The following is a 21827-nucleotide window of genomic DNA, read 5'->3' on the forward strand; positions in this document are numbered from 1 at the left end:
TACTCAGGTTCTTCACAGGCCATGCAGCTTTCCTGTCCTGATGATCTTCAACAAGTTGAGCAGCATGAACTGTGGTATGGATCTGGCAGTGTGGTGATTGCTGTGTATAAGTGACTATCGGGGAAGTGACTTTTCCAAAATCAAGGGCCACTCACTGAAATCCACTGCCTTATGTGGGACCAGAGCAATTGTGGACACTGAGCCGATCTACTTCTGCGGTATTGCACAAGGAGAGGGGCAGCAACACAAAACATGTTAGGCTTTGTAGGTTAAAAAACACTAAACTGTCTCTGGAAAATAATTGCCAGCCATTGCAGACCATGAAGAACAAATCGTGTGTTTCCGGTGAGAAGTGCTATAAAAGCAGGCAGTTGTAGTCTGTACCTGTAGAAGTAAGTGGTCTTAAGGTGCAGAGAGCACTGTGAATCTGTTTTTGATCAAAGAAAATGTTACTATTCATCCTGTTCCAACTGCTGCCCAGCCTCATCTTGTTCATAGCGTCACTTGCTAGAGCTGGTCAGGAATGTTTTGACAAAACAGTGTTTGCTGAAAAATGCCAATTCAACAAAACCAAAACTGTTAGTACAAAACTAATTTCCAAACTTGAAAAATGTTGAAAAGGTTTTGATATCAAAAGATCTTGTTTCAAGATTTTCTAAATGAAAAATTTCAAGTTTTTGATTTGAAACTACTTGTTTAGAAATTTATAAAAAAAAATTAAAAAATTAATAAAAAAAGCTAAGGACAAAAGTGAAAAAATTGAAACAAAGCTTTGAAATTATCAAAATGAAATGTTCTGAGTGACCTGAACTAACTTTTTTCCATTTATTGGTTTGTAAAAACTTTTAAGTTGACTTTTTTCATCCTGATGTGGGATGGAACTTTCTGAGATTTAAAAAAAAAAAAAATCTTGCAGGATGGGAAAAATGTTTCCTGCTCAGACCTACTTCTTGCCCTTTTTCACTTGCAATTTCCATTCCCACAGTTCTTTCCCACTATTGCTCTCCTTTGCTTCAGCCCCCACAGCTACCCCCCAAAGCATAATTTATATTATAAATATATAACCCTGCATGCAAATTGCCAAGCACAATTCAGACACTAGTGCAATATCAATTATAACCTGGAGGAGTGTGTGACAAGGATTATGGCCACACTTAGTTCCCTTACCTCCAAAAACAGCTGGAAATGCCTCAAACCTTTTCTTTTTTTAAAGTTAGGCTATATTCTGATCTTAAACCACAGTGGAAGGGATCATCATCTAAGATGCTGCAGGAGGCAAACATGTTGCTGGACTTGGTCCATCACTGTAACCTTACCCTGGGAAGTGAAATTTAGACAATGATTGAGATTTGGTAGTATTAAGAGGTTTCTTTAGGATTGGTGGTAGTGTCCTCTCTAAGAGAGGCATGGACAATCTGTCAGTAGTAGCTCCAGGCACTGCCTAAGAAGGGGAAAAACTTGCCTGTTTTTGTTTTTTCTTTTTAAAAACCTCCCATTAACTCAGAGAAGGCTGAGAGAGACTCTTTAAGCACTACAAACAAACAAAATGACCAATTTAAAGTACTGTATATACTCATTCATTAGCCCATTCGTTTATAAGCCGACCCCCCCCCCCAAGATGGTTAGGTAAAAATAGCAAAAACTGTATGACCCTTTCATAAGCTGACCCTATATTTCCGGGGTTGGCAAACTTTGGCTCCTGGCCCATTAAGGTAAGCCGCTGGTGGGCCTGGACGTTTTGTTTACCTGTTTGTTTACCACAGGCATGGAGCCCCTCAGCTCTCAGTGTCCGGTTTGCCGTTCCCAGCTATGATTCCATAGAGTTTTAAATCATCAAATTTTAGTGCAGACCCATTTATAAGACGACCCCCGCTCTTTGATGCCTCACTTTTTTACCACAAGTATTCGGCTTATGAACGAATATGTACGGTAATTGCAACATCTGTTTCCTTAATACATCCAGCAAAATTACTTTGTAGGTCAACTTTATCCCAAAATGCTAAATACAAGGCACCACAAGCTGCCCTAGAGTTAAGCTTCTGATGCAGTTTCTGTATAACAGCAATTTTTCATAGTGCTCTAAAATGTGTGTGTATAGTCAAACTGGCTTGAAAACTGCTGTGCAAGCAGATGTGATCACTTGATCAAGGGATTCCCAAGATACAAACTCCCCCATTAAAATTACCTGCTTTTAAAATTTCCAATTTAGCTTTTTGAGCAAAGATGGACAATAGTATGGGCAGTACCCACATAACTTAGATCATGGGACTTGCCCTGCTCACTGCCATTGTCTTGTCACCAAAAAAAACCTGCTCCCAAAAGCAGTAGTTGAAGTTATTGGTTCTGCAGTGTGGTGTGCCAGGCTGCTGTGAGCCTGGATAGAATGCTGTCGCTGAGCTGCTAGCTGCACTCCTGCCAGAGCTGCAGATACCAGCTGTCGCTTGACTTACTGGGGAACCTGAAGGGCACAGCTGGTGCTAAAGCTGTATCGGGAGTGGAACTTAGAGCTTTTGTCCCACCAGCAGCTGCAGAAGCTGGCAAATTTGTGCTCCACACTGCATGTCTGCTTGCCCCTGGACTGCTCTCGTCACTTCTGCTGAGTCATCAGCTGAGGACTGCACTCTCTGTCCCTTGCAGTATTACAGCCCCCACCCTCCACTCCATTACCAAAGTCCATCTAGCACATCTCATCCAATTTGCCTTGTAGTTGTGTCTTTGCCGCTCACTGTCACCCAAAACACAGCACAGTTGAGGGATATGTGTCTTGCTTAGACATGCATCAATAATTTCATAATAGAAATGAAGAGAAGGAAACAGGCATCTGAAGTCTACATGATTTTGCTGTAAATGACAGACTATTCAACAAGCCTGTAAACTATGAGATGGACATAACCATGGGAATTAGGAGAACGTGAATTATGGTCTTGTCTACTGATTACTGTTTATATAGCTGCACTTTATACCCCTTATTACTGACCAGGTCCTTTTACCTAGAACCCTGTGTGGATACAAAAATGTGGATCTGCAAGAATCAACATGTATCTGACCTGTGATCTGCACTCAGTTTTTTATCTACCTGCACTACACCCACAGCAGCATGCTATCTCACAGTGCCTCTCAGGAGGAGCAGCTTGTGTGTGTGCATGTACTGCATATAGCAGGGGTGGCCAAACCGCAGCTCCTGAGCCACATGCGGCTCTTTTACAGTTGAAGTGCACTCTCCCCCCATACTCCACCTACCAGACCGGGAGGGGGTAGGTGGAGAATAGCTCAGGGCTTCTGCCCTGCAGCAGGGTGGTGGGGCTTCAGCCCCAGCGGAGGAACCTGCTGGGGCTCAGGATTTCAGCAGGATTGGGGCTGAAACCCAGAGATCCCCTTTCCTGCAGGTTTAAAGACCCAAGCCCCCCACTACCTTGCCACAGGGCAGAAGTCCCGAGATCCAGGTGTTATGCCCAGCTCTTGAACTTCTGAAGATTATTGTACACGGTCAGTAAGTTTGACCACCCCTGGTATGTAGGATCTCAAAGGCGGGGAAGCAGCTGGCTGCAGCTCATAGCCTATGAGGATCTGGATGGTGGGGAAGCAGCCTTATGGGCTGCAGGCAACTGCTTCTTGATCCATCACCTCCCCTTTTCTCTGTATATGAGGGGAGAGGGAATATAGGATCTGGAAGGCAGGGAAGCAGCCTATATTCCCTCTCCGCTGCATACTGAGATAGGGGAAGTGATAGATCAAGACAGGCAGCAAAATCCCTTGTGCTCCTATCACAACAGTTTAAGTAGCCAAGCTCTTTAGGAAACCTCTCTGAATTTCATTATTGTGGTATAAGGTCAGTTGGAGAGGGAGGCAGCTGCTTCTGCTAAGTACATACGGGGAATATAGGATTTGGAAGGCGGGGAGCAGCCTCTGCTTCCCCACCTTTGAGATCCTATGTTTACAGCCCAGTGCAGATACAAATTTTTTATCTGCATGTGATCCGCAAAATTGGTCCACAGATTTGCAGGGCTCTACTTATACCCCAATCCTACAAGACACTTGAGTATCAGCCCCTACCCCATTTTACAAGTGTGAAGCTGCTCAACATCACTTCAAGGAAACCTGACAATAGAAGCCAGGTCTTTCATATGGCAGATCCAAATGCACTCAACTATACAGCTTCTCAGAATAAGTGTGCAGTTGTGGGTGGTCTATAGTGATCAGACTGGACATACTGAGCTACCTCTCCTAACTGTGCAGTTAGAGAATTTGCTAAGATTGCCACATGGATATTGTCAAATTGCAAATGGAAGGGGAGGTAGTGTCAGGGATTCACAGGATCAGTGCTATGCCCCAGCTTTGGAATGGTCTCTGAAGGAACTTCTACAGTGTGCCAGACTCTCTAAAGGTCTCACTCTTCCTCCAGGATAAGCCATGCGACTTTACTGCTTCCTTAGGCAGGACCTCTGGCCTGCAGCACGTCTGCTTCACACTGTGACCTCTGTTCAGTTAATCTAGCTGAGACAGACCTCTGATGGAGATTTGTACACTTTTAGGGATCAATGCACGTCTCCAAGCAGTTGCAGTGACACTCACACAGCATTGTCAAAACAGTAGGGTTTATTAGGCATCTGGAACACAATAGTCCCTAGGTTGACATAGAGTAGGGTGACCAGATGAGGGGAAGAAAATATCGGGACACATGGGGGGAAGGAGTGCCCGCCGGCAAAGCAAAAAAAAAAGCCGAGTCCTGCCCCAGCTGAAGGGGGGAGGGGGGAAAGCCGAGTCCTGCCGTCTGGTCACCCTAACATAGAGGCATGAAGAATAAAGCATAGCCCGTTCTGGTTAGATCAGAGCCTAGCCAAGCTGTAGTGAACCCCCATTGTTCAAGCTCTGCTCTCTCCATCCGTCTAACCTCTGTCAGATTCCCGGGTGAGCCCTGAATGCTTCCTCCAGCCCACACTTAACCGACCCTCCTTTTAGCCATACTTCAAAAACAGACTTAAAAGAGAAACTGCAGAGCTACAATTCGTTTGCAAACTTAACACCATGAATTTGGGCTTGAATAGGGACTGGGAGTGGCTGGCTCACTACAAAAGCAATTTTCCCTCTCTTGGTATTGACACCTCCTCATCAATTATTGGGGGTGGACCACATCCACCCTGACTGAATTGGCCTTCAACATTGGTTCTCTACTTGTAATTCCCTTCTCTTCATGTGCCAATATATATTTATGCCTCTATCTGTAATTTTCACTCCATGCATCTGAAGAAGTGGGTTTTTTACTCAAGAAAGCTTATGCCCAAATAAATCTGTTAGTCTTTAAGATAACACTGGACTCCTTGTTGTTTTTGTGGATACAGACTAACACGGCTACCCCTCTGATACTTGACTGCAAGCTAGAAGCAGGGCCTGCTGGGGCAAGACTATGTAAGAAACTGCCTTTCTCTCAGTAGGGGAGTGCAGAAATGAGGTGTGACCTTGTGTGTATCTCTCCATGATGGAAGACCAAGAAATAGCAATGAGAGCTTTCTAGTGTCTGAGGGTGGTGGGTCCTCATGGAGAGTGAACCAGGCACAGAACCCAGGTAGTGGTCTGCTGGGGATAGGCTGGTAGGGAAGACCCCAAACAAGCATTTCCCAAACTGTGGGATGTGACCCCCCGGGGGCTGCAAAAGTGTACCGGACAGTTGTGAGGCATGGGGGGAAAAAAGAAAATGCAAGAAAGCATTTGTAAAGAAGAAAAAATTAAAACAAAAAAAAGGCACTGGCAGCCATGCAATTCCTATTGGCACACAGTTCACATGGGCCCTGGGAACGATGCTGGCATGGCATCCAGGTCCCACTCTGGTGGGCTGGGACCTCAATGTGCCAGCTGCGGATTCTTGTCCTCTGAGCACTGGTGACTGCTCACCAGCAAGGAGAGGTAAGGAGCAGGGATTGGGGAGGGGGATGCAGCTCGGCTCCCCTGTAGGCTGCAGCTCCTTGGGAAGGGGTGGATATAGAGGCCAGGGGGGTCAGGCTGCTGATGAGGGGGGCACCTGAGAGGGGATAAGGAGGGTTAGGCTTGGGGTGGAGCATGGCCAGTGACTGTTTTCTTCTGTGCCTCTGAGGTGGCAAACCTATTTATAACTTTTAATATAAATGTAGGATCCTACTATTACCATGTTTGGAGTAGTGGGGTGCTCTAAAAACAGTTTTTCACATTTTTAATTTTCAAACCCCACCACCACCTTTCACACCCCATGGGGCCACATTAAGAGAGGTGATCCCAAAGGGAGTGGTGGCATGAAAGAGTTTGGGAACCTCTGTAGGTGTAAACAAAGTTAGAAACAGGCAGATGTAGGAAGTGGGGCACATAGCTGGTTTACGACATAGGGCCGTAAGGCTCCTGGAGTCGAGGGATGGCCCAGGCTTCCCTATAGCACTACCTGGAGCAATGGTGGAAAAATCAAGAAGTGAAGGATTTTGGGAAATCTCCACAGCTAGTGGTAGAGTGACTGAAAATGTCTGTGACTGAAAGGGAAGGATTGTTTTGTTGTTTGGAACCTTTGTATACTCTAGAAGAAGAGATGTGATTTGACTGAATGTCCAAGTCCGCCTAGCAACCTGCAGAAGACAGTCTTCCATGGGGAAATTGCAGCACAGCTGTGCACCTCATGAGGGACGACATATATTAGACCTCTGACAAGCCCCCTGAGGGTTGGGAATGGTGGTCCTAAGAGGGGTGAGTTTCCCTCCTGCAGATCTCAGAAGGCCGACAGTAAGGAAGGAATATAAGTCATTTCTTCTATCTCCCCTCCCACTCCAATCCTCTGGCTACCTACACAGGTCTAGTAAATTCCCAATCCCAAACAAGCTAAATAGGGTTAGCTGTCTGTAGAGAGCCAAAATAGACTCAATAGGGATTAATAAACTCATTAAGGCTCATGGGGACATTATTAATTACCCTACTGTGGCTAAGGGAGGGGTGAACCTAAGAATTTTGAGCTGGGAGGGAGAGGTGTCTCTTAGGCTTATGAGAAGATGAGTAAGCCTCTGATATGTAGCTGGGGATTCTCACATCTTGCAGACCTTGTTAAATCCACAGGAAAAGATGAGAAAGCCCCCATTGCACCCTACAAAACCCCTTGCTCTCCACTCCTTAATAATTGCAAAGATAACCTTCAAAAGGGGAGCTGAGTGTAAACCAATATAGTTTTGTCTGAGACAGTGTGATGCCTAGAGGCATGTGAGCCCCTCCTTGGGCAAACCAAATCCAAGGAGTCCAGCAGACAACCCCGTCTCCCCCTCCCAGGGGGAAGCCCAATGCAGGAATTTCATAGGCGCCTTTGGGTGTATCAAATCCCCCTACAGGGGATTGAGCAAAAGAATGGCAGTGGCCCACCTTCACCCCAGCTTATGGTCATCAGCTCTGGCACTAGGTTTCCAGGGGCCAAGGCTCTGCTTGGAATCAGAGCCAGCCTGAGGATACAAAGCTCTAGCCCTCAAGGGCAATGGCTTTCAACCTTTCCTGACTACTTGTACCCGTTTCAGGAGTCTGATTTGTCTTGCATACCCCAATTTTCACCTCACTTAAAGACTACTTGCTTACAAAATCAGACATCAAAATACAAAAGTGTCACAGTGCTCTGTTACCGAAAAAGGGCTCATTTTCCCCATATAATTATAAATCATTTAGAATAGAAGTATCGTACTTACACTTCAGGGTATAGTATATAAACAAATCACTGCATGAAATTTGTTTGCCCTGATTTCACTAGTGCTTTTTATGTAGCCTGTTGTAAAACTAGGCAAATTTCTGGATGAGTGGATGTAGCCCCTGGAAGACCTCTGTGTACCCCCAGTGGTACCCCCACCCCGGTTGACAACAAGAGCGCTAGGGAATCTGAACCCTGGCATGGGGGGAACCTTCCCATTGGCTGACTGCCTCAGCTGCCCGCCTCCCCAGGAAGAACAGCCAATCAGCGCTGGGCCAGGGGGCCGTTCCCCCCCCCCCCCCCGCCCTACACACAGCAGGGGGCGGAGGCTCTGCTCTGCCCTCCCCGCCCTCGGCGAGGGAGGGGATGGGAGCATTGGGGCGGGGCCGACCCCCAGCATCGGACAGTCCCCGCAGTGTTGGGCGCTGCTGGGGGCCGCAACCGCCGCCCGACTGGACAAGGACCCAAACCCATTTAGCGACTCCCTGCCAGCCTCTGCGCGCGCTTCCCAGCGTCTCCTTTAAGGAATATTCCCGCCCCCCGCTTCCTGTTCTTGCTGCTCACTTGCTCCGCGGGTTGCCAATCACCGGCAGTTCCTGTTTTGTGCAACCTAAATTGTTGGCCGCTTTTACACTTCTGCAGCCTCTCTGTGTCTGATTGGTCAGTCCGGGGCAGCGATGAGTACGACGCAGGTCTCCCCCGCGGCTGGCTCACTGATTGGTGCAGGCAACACAGCGTGTGGCAGTTGATTGGCTGCTGTGGGCCGCGTGTGTGTCCAGTAGGTTAGGGTGCGAGTGAGGGGCGCTGAGGGGATCGGAGTGGAGCCTGTGGGGGACGCGGGGCGCCCGTCCGGAGGATGGTCCCCGCGGTGGGGCTGCCGAGTCTGCCCTGCCCGCCGGTGAGTGCCGCTCGCTGCCTCCGGGCGGAGCCGAAACCTGGGGGCGGGGGCTGCTGGGCAGGGGCCGGTGCAGCCTCGTCCCGTCCCGCAGCCGTTAACGGCGCGGGGCTCTGCGGGCCGGTGGCTGAGGGCGCTGGGGGAGGTGCCAGCTCCTTGGGCGGGGGGGGCTGGTGCCGATGGAGGGGACCCGAGCGACTCCCTGGAGAGGCAGGAGCGGGAAGCATCCGGCTTTGCCTGGGGCGCCGGCCCCCCGGAGCTGCCCCGTGCTGTGAACCCCCCGTGCGCGCCCCCGTCTTTGTCTGTCTGTGCCGCCGGGTAAACCCGCCCCAAGGGAAGGGCGCCTGCTGTAGTCCTAGTACAGGTCAGCTCCGTTCAAAGCCTCCTTCGCTTGGTGAGTCCACAGGCCTCAATCTTGAGCTGGGATTCCCTGTTGGGACAGATCCAGGAGAGCAGTAGTTGCGTGTACAGCTTATAGCTGTTTTGGCCAGGGGTGTGGGGCAGGAGAGGGGTAGTCAGTAGATGGCCCATGGGCCACATCTGGACTTCCAGAAGCTTTTCAATGGGCCCTAACATCTTTTTATTTACTTATGATTATCGTTGTTGTTTTTATTATTATTTTTCTCTGGAGTCTGGACCCTGACTATACCTTGACCAAGCAATTTGGATCTTGGCAAAAAATAATTGACTATCCCTGGTGTGGAGCTTTTAATCAAAATAGTTACTTGGGTACAGCCCCTGTGTGGATGTACTTATAAGGAACACATATACCATTATATCAGTATAGCTTATTCTGCTTTTTCTATTGGAATAAGCTATAACACTATAAATAACTTTATACTGCTATAGCTGCATCCATACTATGTGAAGCTGAAGCTGGTTCCTTAATCATGGGACTAGCTCTTTATTTGTGGTTCACAGTTTCTTATTCAAAGACCAAAATTATTTAAAAATATATCAACTACATTTTTAGAATGTTCATCAAGTTAATGTGAGTGAACATGATTAACAGTTAAATTACCAATTACTTATCCAATCATTTAATATACAATTAAGGAGTTGGGGGTTGACTAGCTGTACATAACACCCCAAGAGAGACCGACATCCCTGCGACTTAGTGTTCTGAAGGAGAGGGATATGCCACTCCCCAAACTGAAACCTTGTTTGTGAGCAATATGCTGCCACTTGTCATGCCTCCATCCTGCTTCTATGATCGAGGTTGAATAATGAGCTGGCTTTTGATTGGCTATATGACAAAATTACTGGGTCATCCTAAGTGACATATTCCTGCAACTGCTGTTCCATTATGAAGAGATAAGGCTATGTCACTCCCAGAGATGAATCTTGATTTCTGATTTGACAAATATATTTACCAAATTTTTATTTTATTTTTCTTTGTTCGTAAATATGCACTATGCATGTAAAAATCAGAAAAAAGCAATATTCACCAGTTCATTGCAAATCTAGCTGTAATACTTTTACAGAAATTATATCTGCAAATGTAATCTGTAAGAATTTATATTTATTAGATAAATTAAGAATAGGAAAAATGTCTAAATTTGTTAAAATTTATTTGTAGCAACTAAAAACTTTTCTGATTAATCTAGTGTCTTTTGTTTGTTATGTAAGAAAAATAATATGGAGATGGTACGTGGGCACAGTTGAGTACCAAATAATCATATCTATTAATTGTATGGAAACATACAAAGTCTAGCTTAATGCTTACTGCTGCTCTGAGTGGTTTCTGATGGCTTCTAAGAGATAGAAAACAGTGAACCTTATGAGTGTTCACACAAACATTCACATAAGGAATATTACCTTATCCTATATACTACAATTAGCTGAACCAGCTAGTATCTTTAGTGTTGTTGCTATACAAGTCTCACAGTAGCATTGTGACTCAGTACTCTTTTATGGAATTTGAATAACTCTGTATCTGTGGCTAGAATATCTCCACCTTCTTTCCCTTTTAATTCTAAAATTCCATACCTGAAATGCCTATTCTGAGATTGACCAAGTTTATGGAAAAAGGTAAAATGATTCCCAATGTTTCATGTTATCACAACAACTTCGTACCTATAAACTTTAGGCTTTAAACTAGGTTCGCTGATCGATTGAGGCCTAAGCCCCGAGGAAAGTGGGATACCAGGAGGAAACACAAGGAGGAGGGTGCAACAGGGAAGGCCTCCTGATTCATACTGAGAAAGTAGGGCAGTCAGCTAGTTATCTTGGGTGCCTGTACACAAATGCAAGAAGCCTGGGAAACAAGCAGGAAGCATTGGAAGTCTGGCACAGTCGAGGAACTATGATGTGATTGGAATAACAGAGGCTTGGTGGCGTAACTCACACGACTGGAGCACTGTCATGGATGTGTATACACTGTTCAGGAAGGACAGGCAGGGGAGAAAAGGTGGAGGAGTTGCACTGTATGTAAGAGAGTGGTATGATTGCTCAGAGCTCCAGTATGAAACTGGAGAAAAGCCTGTTGAGAGTCTTTGGATTAAGTTTAGAGGCAAGTGCAACAAGGATGATGTCGTGGTGCACATCTGCTATAGACCACCAGACGATGAGGTAGACAAGACTTTCTTCGGACAACAAACAGATGTTTCCAGATCATAGGCCCTGGTTCTCATGGGGGACTTCAGTCACCCTGAAATCTGCTGGGCGAGCAATGCAGCAGTGCACAGACAATCCAGGAAGCTTTTTGGAGAGTGTTGGGGATAACTTCCTGGTGCAAGTGCTGGAGGAACCAACCACGGGCTATGCTCCTCTTGACCTGCTGCTCACAAACAGGGAAGAATTGGTAGGGAAAGTAAAAGTGGGTGTCAGCCTGGGCAGCAGTGACCATGAGATGGTCGAGTTCAGGATCCTGACAAAAGGAAGGAAGGAGAGCAGCAGAATACGTACCCTGGACTTCAGAAAAGCAGACTTTGACTCCCTCAGGGAAGTGATGGCCAGGATCCCATGGGAGGCTAATATGAGGGATAAAGGAGTCCAGGGGAGCTGGCTGTATTTTAAAGAAACCTTATTGAGGGTGCAAGAACAAACCATCCCAATGTGCAGAAAGAATAGCAAATATGGCAGGCAACCAGCTTGGTTCAACAAAGAAATCTTTGGTGAGCATAAGCACAAAAAGCAAGCTTACAGGAAGTGGAAACTTGGACAGATGACTAGGGAGGAGTATAAAAATATTGCTTGAGCATGCAGGGGTGTAATCAGGAAGGCCAAGGCACAATTGGCGTTGCAGATAGCAAGAGATGTGAAGGGTAACAAGAAGGGTTTCTACAGCTATGTTAGCAACAAGAAGAAGGTCAGGGAAAGTGTGGGACCCTTACTGAATGGGAGAGGCAACCTAGAGACAGATGATGTGGAAAAAGCTGAAGTACTCAATGCTTTTTTTTTTTTTTTTTTTTTCCCCTTCCTCGGTCTTCACAGACAAGGTCAGCTCCCAGACTGCTACCCTGGGCAAAACAATGTGGGGAGGAGGTGAGCAGCCCTCAATGGTGAAAGAACAGGTAAAGGACTATTTAGAAAAGCTGGACATGCACAAATCCATGGGGCTGGATGCAATGCATTGGAGAGAGTTGGCTGATGTGATTGCAGAGCCATTGGCCGTTTTCTTTGAAAACTCGTGGCGATCAGGGGAGGTCCCGGACGATTGGAAAAGGCAAATATAGTGCCCATCTTTAAGAAAGGGAAGAAGGAGGATCTAGGGAACTACAGCCCCACCTCAGTCCCTGGAAAAATCATAGAGCAGGTCCCCAAGGAATCCATTTTGAAGCACTTGGAGGAGAGGAAGGTGATCAGGAACAGTCAGCATGGATTCACCAAGGGCAGGTCATGCCTGACCAACCTGATTGCCTTCTATGATGAGATAACTGGCTCTGTGGACATGGGGAAAGCGGTGGACGTGATATACCTTGACTTTAGCTCAACAGGTAGTGATCAACGGCTCAATGTCTAGTTGGCAGCAGGTATCAAGCGGAGTGCCCCAGGGGTCGGTCCTGGGTCCGGTTTTGTTCAACATCTTCATTAATGAGCTGGATGATGGGATGGTTTGCACCTTTAGCAAGTTCATGGATGACATTAAGCTGGGGGAGAGGTAGATATGCTGGAGGGTAGGGCTAGAGTCCAGAGTGACCTAGACAAATTGGAGGATTGGGCCAAAAGAAATCGGATGAGGTTCAACAAGGACAAGTGCAGAGTCCTGCAATTAGGATGGAAGAATCCCATGCACTGCTACAGACTAGGGACTGACTGGCTAAACAGCAGTTCTGCAGAAAAGGACCTGGGGATTACAGTGCCCTTGTTGCCAAGAAGGCTAACAGCATATTGGGCTACATTAGTAGGGGCGTTGCTAGCCAATCGAGGGAAGTGATTATTCCCCTCTATTCGACACTGATGAGGCCACATCTGGAGTATTGCATCCAGCTTTGGGCCCCCCACTACAGAAAGGATGTGGACAAATTGGAGAGAGTCCAGCAGAGGGCAACAAAAATTATTAGGGGACTGGGGCATAACTTATGAGGAGAGGCTGAGGGAACTGGGCTTATTTAGTCTGCAGAAGAGAAGAGTAAGGGGGTGATTTGGTAGGAGCCTTCAACTACCTGAAAGGGGCGGGTGGGATTCCAAAGAGGATGGAGCTCAGCCGTTCTCAGTGTTGGCAGATGACAGAACAAGGAGCAATGGTCTCAAGTTGGAGTCGGGGAGGTCTAGGTTGGATATTAGGAAAAACTATTTCACTGGCAGGATGGTGAAGCACTGGAATGGATTACATAGGGAGGTGGTGGAATCTCCATCCTTAGAGGTTTTTAAGGCCTCGCTTGACATAGCTCTGGCTGGGATGATTTAGTTGGTGTTGGTCCTGCTTTGAGCAGGGGGTTGGACTAGATGACCTCCTGAGGTCTCTTCCAGCCCTACTATTCTATGATTCTATAATCACAATACCTTTGCTTTAACAAACTCTGTTATGCAGATAATTTTGATAACTACTTCTATTGACCTAATCAATGTTTGAAACATTTTAAATATTAATTAGGGCTGTCGATTAATCGCAGTTAACTCACGTGATTAACAAAAATTAATCGTGATTAATCACAGTTTTAATTGCATGGTTAAACAATAGAATACCAATTGAAATTTATTTAATATTTTGGATGTTTTTCTACATTTTCATATATATTGTGTTGTAATTTAAATCAAAGTGTACATTATTTTTTATTACAAATATTTGCACTGTAAAAATGATAAACAAAAGAAATAGTAGTTTGCACTATAGTACTTGTATGAGGTGAATTGAAATCTTTGTTTTGTTTTTGAGTGCAGATATGTATAAAAAAATCTACATTTGTAAGTTGCACTTTCACGACAATGTAAAACTTTAGAGCCTACATGTCCACTCTGTTCTACTTCTCATTCAGCCAATTGCTAAAACAAACAAGTTTGTTTACATTTACTGGACATAATTCTGCCCTCTTCTTGTTTACAATGTCACCAGAAAGTGAGAACAGGCATACAGCTATGACAGTGCCATGAGAATGCCTGTTCTCACTTTCTGGTGACATTGTAAACAAGAAGCGGGCAGCGTTATCTCCTGCAAATGTAAACAAACTTGTTTGTCTGAGCGATTGGCTGAATAAGAAGTAGGATTGAGTGGATGTGTAGGCTCTGAAGTTTTACATTGTGTTTTTGCGTGCATTTTTTTTGTACAAAATTCTACATTTGTAAGTTCAACTTTCATGATAGAGATTGCACTACAGTATTTGTATTGGGTGAATTGAAAAATACTTTTTTTGTTTTTTACAGTGCAAATAGTTGTAATCAAAAACAAATATAAAGTGAGCACTGTACACTTTGTATTCTGTGTTGTAATTGCAATCAATATATTTGTAAATGTAGAAAACATCCAAAAATATTTAAATAAATGGTATTCTATTACTGTTTAACAGTGTGATTAATCACAATTACTTGACAGCCCTAATATTAATGCTATGTCTAAGCTACAAGTTCTACAGAGAGGGCAGATAAAGGATTTTTCTGGGAGTTGGCATATTTCCTTTCTGTCTGAATAGTCAGCAAATGATATCTGAAAAAACATGAATTATTACTGTGAGATGCATCTGTCAAAATTTGTCTTGTTTTCTTCCAATGTATTTGCTATCATGCACAAAAATATCTGATGCAAATAGATAGTAATAGGTCAAATTTTTAATCTTTCTGTCATCAGACTTAACTGCAGGTGTAATGAGTGAAATGCATGGCTCACCATTATAAAATGTGTATTCAATTGACTTAATCCATTGCACCTGTTCCCTTTGACGCTGATATAAAATAAGTAAAGTTAGTATCCATTGTAATAAAAGTAATTAATTGAACAATTGTTGCTGCCGTTAATGCTGACCACTGGTGACACCTATGTTTAAGCATTTGTATAAGACCTGTTTTGCACAGAAGGGAAGTTTCAATTTCTGCATAATTTGGTCCTGTCTGCCTTCCATAAGGAGATTTTTCATGTTCTCTAATCCTTACACAACCAACTGCTTCACGAAACATCCATGTGGAAGGGGAAACTTTGATTAAAACTATGGGCACAGAAGAGCCAGTTGCAGGATTCAGGGATTTTCAAGTCTGAGGGGATTAGTAGATCATCTAGGCTGACCTGTATATCCCCAAAGAATTTCATCCAATTACCCCTCTATTAAACTCATTAACAACTTTTGTTTTGACTAAAACATCTTCTACAATGGTATCCACTCTTGAGTTGAAGACAGCATTTCCCTTGATAGTCTGTTTCAATTGTTCATAATCTTCATTATTAAAAATGTGCGCCTAATTTCTAATTTGAATTTCTGTCTTAAGCTTCCAGCCATTGCTTCTTGTTCTGCTTTCCTTTGCTAGATTAAATAGTCCCTCAGAATCCAGTATTTTGTCCATGTGAAGATACTTATACATCATAATCAAGGTGTGTCTTAGCCTTCTTTTGGATAGACTAAACAGACTGACGTCTAACTTTTTCACTGTAAGACATTTCTCTAGCCTTCAAATCATTTTTGTGGCTCTTTGCTTTGCCCTCTCCAATTTTTCAACGTCCTTGTAACAGGGTCAGCTACTTCCTGTGCATCCCCTTGAGGTCAGAAGTGGCTCTGTGGTGCCCTGCGTAAGTTTCCCCTCTTGATGCTTCAATAAGTTCAAAACAGACTTTCACCAGTCCAGTAACAACCCTTCTTGGGGGTCTAGTTTTATTCACAAAGTTCCACAACAAACCAAATCCTCCCCTCAGCCTTTAGAGATACAGCCCCTCCACCCTCAGGTATTGCCTTTTCTTTTGCTTTCCGAGGGCAGATCTACGCTATTGCTTAAGTCAATCTAACTTGCATCAGACAAGGGTGTGAAAAAGACCCTCCGAGCGATGCACATCACAGTGACCTAAGAACTGTCCAGACCAGTCTGGAGGAGGATGCAGTTGGGGATTCCTACCCCCATATATATGGTCTCTGGATCTGATGTACGCTTACTTTCCACTTCCATTCATCATAATGGTTCTCAGAAAGTTCAGGCAGAATGTTCATAGTAGTTCCAGTGTGGCTGAGGTAGTTATGATTCTTGGACCTAAAAAATCCAGCCTCAAAAAATTGCCTCTCCAGTCAAGTGTAATCTCAGACTGTCAAGTCCTCCATCTGGATCCACACTTCTTACATCTCACAGCAGGGATGTTGGCTGGCTAACAATAGTTGAGACAACCTGTTCAGCTGAGGCACACAATATTCATCCACAATAGAAAGAACTCTACGAGGTGTACTTTGCCAAATGGAAATGACGCACTGTCTTTGCTCAAAACCAGTTATTTCCGTCTCTAGCTCAGGTACCAGTCATCTAGATGCACCTTTTTATCATTAAAGAATTCTGTACTCTCAGTGAGCACCCTGACTGTCTGACCTTATTATTCAGTTTTGTTTTTCACCCTTCAGTTCAGGAGTTTTCCACTTTTTCACACCCTACAGTGGCTTGGTTTGTAAAAGGCTTGTGACAGTATATCTCCTAGTCAGACAACCTCCTCCTTACTAAAATCTAAATTCTAAATCTTGTACTGGCAGGGTTAATTGGCCCACCTTTCAAGCCATTATTTAAACATTTCCTGTTTCATCTTTCCATCAGTATAGACTCTCAGGTAGGGGAGATACGAGCATTAATGGGAGACCCCTAATTACGATTTTTCATAAAGGCTGGGTGAAAGACAAGTGAGACTTCACCCTAAATGTATGCTGAAGCTAATGTCACTTCCATCTAAGCAATTTTTGCACCTACTTGTATTTTTCCCAAAACCACATTTAAAAAAAAAAAAGTGAGGTTACGCTTTAGATATTCTTGGTGCTCTCTTTCTACATTGATAGCACTAACCCTCCTAGGGTGCTTCTACAGTGCACCCTTCTTGTGGCAGCGTGTAGTGTATGTACATGCACAGTCCACCTACCCTGGGTATAAATTACAGTCTAGTCAGTGAGACATGGCTTAGCCGAGTAGAGACGTGCCTGAAGGGTGTGGGTATGTACCTACCTGACTCCCCTGTTAACACTGCTGTTTTGAGCAGTGTAGTGTTCCTCTGCCTGCCCACTTCTGGAGCCTTTTTCTGCCACAGGAAAAGGTTCTGGCATGGGGGAGGCAGCTGAGAGGAGCATTTCACTGTGGCGTGTAGCAACACACATGCTACAGACTGCCACCACTGGTGTGTAGTATAGATGCAGCCTTAGAGCGTTCCCCAGATCGTTCATAGATTATGGGAATGGTGAAAAGTCAAGCCATTTCAACAGACTTTCTAATGGGCTTTCTACTTTTATCAGCCTCTGCTATGAATGTGCCAACATAGACCCACCAATGAATGACAGCTCATTCCATAAGAGCACAAGCAGCTTCTTTGAGAAATGTTCCAGTACTAGAAATATGTATGGCAGCTACCAAGAATTCAGACCACACACTTTCCCAGCATTACTCCATAGCTTAAGTATCAAAGATATGATGCTAATTTTGGTAGGGCTGTCCTACAATCATTGGTTAGACTTGCTGCACTCATCTCTTGTAATATAGGTGAATCACCAATAGTAGAATGTATGTGGACAAGAACTCAAAGAATAGGAAACTGTTACATACCTTACAGTAAATGTATTTCTTTGAAATGTGATGTCTATATGTAGTCCATGACCTGCCTTCCCACCCCCCTATTATGTAGTCTGACACCTGGATTCTGTATTTGCAAAAAAGTGAGACACAGGTGGGATTGCCCTGCCCTTTATGCCTTTGGTTGGAAGCACAAGAACAGTCAGGGCACAGGCAATGCACACCAATAACAGAATATATATTGACAACATATGTTGAAGAGCCACTCATTGGAGATAGCAGTTACTTTTCCTCGTAATTTTGTAAAACTTTCAATTTGAGTTGAAGTTTTCCAGCACTCTTCTCTGCCTCAAAGGGATTTTTTTTTTTAATCTAAACACTTGTAAATTTAAGAGTGAGCACTAAAGGCAATGGGAGAAATTTTGGTAGAGATGTCTTTCAGTGTTGGAGGGGAAACTGGCCTGAAATTTGTAGTGCATGTAATATTTTGAACTGTTTCCCAGTGTACTAACAGAGAGGGGACCACACTGCACATGCATGAATGAATCCACTTTATAGGGACAATGTTGCACAGTGAATGAAGTAGAGCTCTACCTCGTAGTTTTGCAGTATGTTGGAAAAAATAGTAAGCAGAAGAGTGCTGTAATAAACATTTGTAGTCAATAGGTAAGCTCCTATGGAGCTCTGTCTCTACCTAACTGCATACTGGTTACTACACTTTTACACATACTTTTCTTGCCTCTTCGCTACACAACTAGGTACCCATTTGTATGGTCTTCAGATAGTGCCTGGAAAAACTCATCAAGGAATGCATTTTTTTTTTTTTTTTTTAAAGAAGTAAAATCTTTGGACATTCCATGCAGAAAAATGTTTGAGGAAAAAATATTTAAACACTGAAAAGTAAGGAATTGCAAAATTAAGGTGGCACATACACATATAAAGGAGCAAGTTATACGTGTATGTTTACAATGGTCTAGCAATTATGTATAGCTGTTCCCTTCGCTTCTGATCTATTAAGTTAAATGTCACTCTGCTGCCTCAGTGAATGAGAGCTATTCATACTGAATCAGAGAGGAGTGATGTGGAAATAATAGTGCATGATCATGTAGGGTGATCAAACTAGATGAACAAGCATCTCAAACAGGTTAAGAGAAAGCAGAAAGCCAAAAAGAAATAGACGAAGGGATGGACCAGCCAGGAAAACTACCAGTTGGAGGCCTGAAAGTGTAGGCGAAAAAGTGAGAGCAGCCAAAAGCCAAACAGCATTGGACCTTGCAGAGGTAATAGGTTGCTTAGTCCACTTCAGACCAGCTTTCAGTGAGCAGCATCTGCCCTATTTCCAGGAAACTGTTGCTCCTAATGATTTGAAGGACAAACAGCTAAGAGGAAGTGGTCAGAACAATCTTCATCAACTGATGAGTGAGGAGGGAGAATGACTTCTTTCATGGAGCAAGACTTTTGAATGCTGATTGTGGAGAAGGAGAGGAGATGGACAAAGCAACAGATGGATGATCAGACATCATTGTTGGCTGCCACAGTGGCACTGGTGGGCTTCCATTATCTCTAACTTAAGTTAGAACCTCAGTTTACCTTAGCTACTCTTCACAAATTCCCCTGTAGCAAGCAGACTACTACTCCTTATCTCCATCCCAGAAACCCCTCCTTTCATGACCAAGACAAAACTCTCATGGTGTTCACTAGTGACGCTTTCATGTATGTTATGTTTTGGTTAGTTTACTTGTCCTTGCAAATAAGCTTGGCTCCTTGAAGTGAGGGGTGTGAGAGGAGAGTGTACTGTGTAGGAAATCCATCACAGCAGCTCGTAGTGGCATAAACTACAACTGATAGGGCTTTGAGTAAAGATATAAAATTAGGCCGTTGTTTTTATGGAAAACTGTATGTGACAGGGTTTTCCATGGCCTAGAGGCTCAGTCACTGATCTTGTAGTCTGCAAGGCCAGAGGGGGAAGTATGGGGACCCGGGTCCTCCCTCTCCACTGGATCCCAGCCCAAGGTCCTGTGTAGTTCAACCCCTAAACAGGGAAGATAGGTCTCCCTCCTGGCGGGGGGGGTCAAGACCAGTTTCCCAGGGCTATTTCCTACAAGTCTCTTTAGTTTGGTGCATGGCCCTGCTAGTCCAGTTGCCCCGCAGTTGGGGCTTATTTGCAGACTCCCCTTGGCAGAGGAAGCTTTACTTGCCTCAAGTGGCCGTGCTGGCTGGCAGTTTGTTGATCCATCCCTTTGGGCAGGCAGACAGAGAGCTTCTGCCTCCTTGCCAGTCAGACCCCAACTGAGCCAGGCTCCCTTCTTTTTCTTCCCTCTCCAGGCCTGGCATTGGCTGCAGGTATAGCAGGATGGAGGGGGCCTAGCTGAACTCAATGGTTTTCTTTAACCCCCACTGTGCCAGATGGCAACTGCTTTGCTCCCTCACACTGTATTAAATAGCTAAAACTGGGGATCACATTCTGGCCACAAAGAGCTACCCTTGTCTACAATTCTCACCCTCGTTTAGGTGACTAACTTAGGTCAGCTAACCTACATCGTTAACATACACTTTGTGGTGGTGATGCCTTCCCCATCCTGTCCCTGTTATGTAGCTAAGGCTTCAGATCCAAGGCCTGTCAGTCTGGCACTTTTCAGTATTTGAATTCATTGGGGTTAATCAACTAGAAAAAGTTAGTGTGCAGCAGAATGTTGGAGTAACAAAAGCCGGATGTCCTCCTTCTCCTCTCTCACATGGTTTGGGGCATATACAGAGATCTCTGTGTTCTCAGTCCTCTCCATGTCAGACAGTCTTCATAGTGGGAAGTCCTCCATGGCAGCTGGAGGCAGACCAGATCTTTGCTCTGAGTCTGGGCTTAGGACTGCCCCGCAGGAACAACTTTCCAGAGATCTCTGCCTCCAGGCAGCACACATGACAGCCTGTACAGAGCTTTCACAGGTTTTTTTGTTTTTGTTTTTAAACTAATAATCTCAAGTTTCTTCATTGGCTTTGAGGTTTTTTCTCCTCAAAACAACTAAACTTTTTTTTTTAATGGCTTTTTGAGGAGGATTTAGAGAACGGAACCTTCAAATGAAAGAAATGGCAGAGACAGCAGGCTGCAGCAACTCCAGCTCCTGGCCTCATGTTGGTAGTGTCCATGCTGAGACTGCTGAGTAGGTCTCATGGAAGCTCCTTTCATTGAGACTAGGCCAGAATCAGTAGCATGGAACTAGGATTAATTTTTTTCAAGACCCCTGCCTCATCTTAGGCATGGGACTGCTATTCCCACTGTTTGTAGCGTACATCGAAATTCCTCCTAAATCTGCTGGGGAGGAAAGGTCACCTGCATAGCAAGAAGGAGGAAGAAATTCCTGCTCCCAGCCAGCACGTAAGCAAGGTCCATGTGGAGATGGCTGAGAAGACTGCAAACATCTCTTCGCACTGATATTTTACCTGCAAGGCCTCAGCTGCTATGGAAGGTGCTAGGTCCAGTGACCTCTCTGATACCAATGAGTCATTTATCTCCAATAGCTCTGCTCACTCATTGTGTGTGATCTGTCCCCACTCAGCAGCAGGGAGTTTAGGATAAAGTGATTTAAATCCCCTTCTGTGTGAGATGAACCTTCCTCTTCCCGTATAACCTCTGAGGATTCCATAGGAGGTCACAAAGTGGCTACTATCTTTCTTAAGGAAACATGCAAGTTACATGCCTTCAGACTGTTTTTTCAATCTCCCTTGTACTGCATTTTCCCCTTCACAAGCCCTCTCTCAGGGGCTCAGCGCATGGACTGATGAAAGATATTGCTCATAAGGGATATGGCTTTTAAGGGATAGCACAAAGTTTTAAACGCTCTTATGAAAAAAGTCTCCCCTCTAGATCCTCTAAAGATAGAATTGTCAGGTGTCTGGTTTTCGACCGGAACTCCTGGTCGAAAATGGACCTTGGCAGCTCCAGTCAGCACTGCCAACCGGTCCGTTAAAAGTCCAGTCGGTGGCGCCCCAGCCTGGTGAAAGTGAGTGGGGGGAGCAAGCAACAGAGGGAGGTGGGATGGAGTGAGCAGGGGTGCGGGTGGGGGGCCTCTGGGAAGGGGCAGGGCATGCGTTTTTGTGCTATTAGAAAGTTGGCAAACCTATCTAAAGAGTAGGAGAAATCTCTAATACTGG

The 21827-nt window shown here is 44.8% G+C and overlaps 1 protein-coding gene across 6 annotated transcripts in view; it reads left to right on the forward strand.

Annotated features, from left to right (window-relative positions):
• The first annotated feature begins 8338 nt into the window (after window positions 1-8338).
• USF3 (upstream transcription factor family member 3) overlaps window positions 8339-21827 on the forward strand; it is a 69943-nt gene continuing 56454 nt past the window's right edge. For 2 of the 6 annotated variants that reach the window (XM_065586527.1, XM_065586561.1), the window contains exons 1-2: window positions 8431-8573; window positions 12006-12085. The gene's annotated coding sequence lies outside the window, so the exon portion shown is untranslated. Of the gene's footprint in view, window positions 8574-12005; window positions 12086-21827 lie in introns of all 6 variants that reach the window. The other 4 variants (XM_042852229.2, XM_065586554.1, XM_005292720.4 and 1 more) reach the window with 3 other exon arrangements.

Source organism: Chrysemys picta, chromosome 1 (assembly GCF_011386835.1).
Source record: "Chrysemys picta bellii isolate R12L10 chromosome 1, ASM1138683v2, whole genome shotgun sequence".
NCBI lineage: Eukaryota > Metazoa > Chordata > Testudines > Emydidae > Chrysemys > Chrysemys picta.